The sequence below is a fragment of the Prionailurus bengalensis genome, chromosome D1, assembly GCF_016509475.1.
Source record: "Prionailurus bengalensis isolate Pbe53 chromosome D1, Fcat_Pben_1.1_paternal_pri, whole genome shotgun sequence".
In the NCBI taxonomy this organism is placed as follows: Eukaryota; Metazoa; Chordata; class Mammalia; order Carnivora; family Felidae; genus Prionailurus; species Prionailurus bengalensis.
In genome coordinates this window covers 35,889,939-35,892,784 of record NC_057346.1, presented here as the reverse complement: position 1 = coordinate 35,892,784, position 2,846 = coordinate 35,889,939, and the positions used below count along the sequence as shown (strand labels likewise).

At 31.3% G+C, this 2,846-nt stretch overlaps 1 pseudogene; it reads left to right on the top strand.

Moving 5' to 3' along the window:
• The first annotated feature begins 849 nt into the window (after positions 1-849).
• LOC122484624 lies at positions 850-974 on the top strand (annotated as a pseudogene).
• The last annotated feature ends 1,872 nt before the right edge of the window (positions 975-2,846 follow it).

Genomic DNA, 2,846 nt, shown 5'->3' with positions numbered 1-2,846 from the left:
AGCCAGCCATGTCTCTCATTCCTTCTCTGGCTACCAGTTACCCCTACTGTTCTTCCATTGGACCACTTTGGTCTTCCTCCTCTACCTCATCCTCTCTCTACTTCTTTCTATGTCTTCTGGAAGCCAATTGCATCTAAACAAATGGTCTTATATGCCCCCATAGACATTTGGTCCTCTAAAATCCATGCTGATTAGATACTTACATGCTCAACTCCAGTACTCTTTGGTTTGGTTTTATTTATTTATTTTTTAACTTTTATTATTTTATTGTTTATCTATTTATTGAGAGAGATAGGGAGAGCAGAGGAGGGGCAGAGAGAGAGGGAGATACAGGATCTGAAACAGGCTCCAGGCTCTGAGCTATCAGCACAGAGCCCAGTGCGGGACTTGAACGCTTGAACTCACAAACTACCTGATCATGACCTGAGCCGAAGTCCAATGTTCAACTGACTGAGCCACCCAGGTGCCTCAAGTCTTTTACTTCATTTTAAATCAGCAACATAGTGCATGCACACACTTTAGACTTGATCTTCTTGGTGATAAACAAACATTAAGCCACATTGGAATATTTTAACCTCATTGTCTGCATGATTAATGAGTAATATATTTAAAACATATATGCAGATAGTACTGAAAATCTAAAGAATTGAAAAATAACCAAAAGATATGCCACTTAAAAATTTGGTAAAATTCCTTTCAAATACTTTTGTGTTCTCTTTTAATATAACTTAATCAAGATAACATAATAAAATATATAATATGATATAACTTTATTTGTGTGACTTTAATTATCATACATTTATATCATATTTTTATTAAGAATTTAATTATATATATATATATATATATATCACTTCTTGGCTTTTTTGGCTAAGATTAAGTGTATTATCTGTTTTTAACAGTTTAATTATATTGTGGGCACCTTGGTCACTCAGTTGGTTAAGCATTGCACTCTTGATTTTAGCTCAGGTCATGATTTAGCAGTTTGTAGGTTTGAGCCCGGAATGGGGCTCTGTGCTGACAGCTCAGAGCCTGCGTGGGACTCTCTCTCTCTCCCTCTCTGTCTGCCTCTCTCTCTATCTCTCTCTCAAAATAAATAAATAAACTTAAAAAAGAGTTTAATTATATGTAACATACCATTTGTGACCTGATTTTCCATTTACTGATTTTTGTAGATGTATGTTTTTGTAATGAACATAGATTTACAACATTGTTTTAAACACTACATAATTTCCCATTCTTCTTATATACTATAGTATAGTATGTGTTTATGCAAATTAAATCTATGGTTTGAAAATTTTAACAGAATTATGTAACAATTCCTAACTGTATATCTCAGGGAACATCTATATTTATATGCAATACCAGTAAGTTTCCTCAAATTCACACTGAAATTTTCTGCAATGAGTATAAACAAGAAATACTCAAGTCCATGAAAACCAATATTATTATGTTAAAAATGGTGATAGCTTTAAATAATATATTATGATTCTGAGATTTTTATGTGAACCTGAGCACTTGTTAACCATCTCAGAGAATGGTAGGTATTTTGAATATTTATATATTTGTTTTAAAATTTTGAGAATAAAATAAATGGACAGACCACATGCAAAGAGACTGACAAAATACTGAAATTATTATGTGATAGTATAGAAAAGATCAAACTACTAGTTTGAAATGAAACTTTAGTAAATACGCAACTGGTATAAAAACAAAGAAAAATTAATACTTAAAATGAAGAGTAATATCTTATAGAATTAGTTCAATTAAAGTATTAGATATAGGTATTTATATGTAGCCAATATATCATTAAGTAAAAATTCAGATAAAATAAAGTTGGATTTTTCATCCATGGCTTTAAATTACAAGCTTATTAAACTCATAACATATATAAAGTTTAGCCAGCCCAAAGATATTATACTTGCTGATCGAGTGTATCATCAAAGACTTAGATTCCTTCTGTCTTTTTGTTCCATCAAACACATAGCTTTTGTCTTTGGAAAATTCAAATGGAGAAAGTGGAGGAGTAGAATTTGTATTATGAAAGAAAACCCTTCCTCTAAAATGCCTTGCGGACTTCTTACATTTCATTGGCCATGAATGTGTCACATGGTTCATTCTTAACTGAAGACGAGGCCGGGAAGTCAAATAGGTTTAGCTGGGTATGTTTTCATATCCAATTGAAATCAGGGTTCTCTTAGCAAGGAAGCAAGAAACAAGTGTATGTAACAAACCAAAATAGCTCTGTCTCTAGAAAATAAACTAAAGTTTCAGTTAAAATATTTTCACAAAGAAAATTCCATACTCAGATGACTTTGCTGATGAATTATACCAAATGTTTAAGGAAAAATTACCAATTTTATAAAATCTCCCCCACAAAATTGATGAGGAGGAAATATGTAACTAATCTTATGGGGCCAGAATTATCCTGTTATAAACACCAGACACAGACACTACAAATAAAGAATACTACAGAACAATATTCCTCATCAACATTGAGAAAAAAAATTCTAATATTTAGCAAATTAAATGCAACAATATATGAAAATGGTCAAAAATCATTGTCAATTTGGACTTATCCCAGGAATTCAAAGTGAAAGTCTGAATACTTTCCCCTAAGATAAGAAACAAGGCAAGGATGATTATTAATAACAGTTTTATTCAATAATATACAAGAGTTTCTAGCCAATGCAATAAATAGATGGTAGATGGTAGAATGATAGATGATGATAAATAGATAAATTGATGATTGATAGATACACATAGATAAAATTAAGAAGAAAACAGACATAAGAAAGAAATAAGACAAAAATAAATAAAACATGACCATCTATGTTGGAATTCTA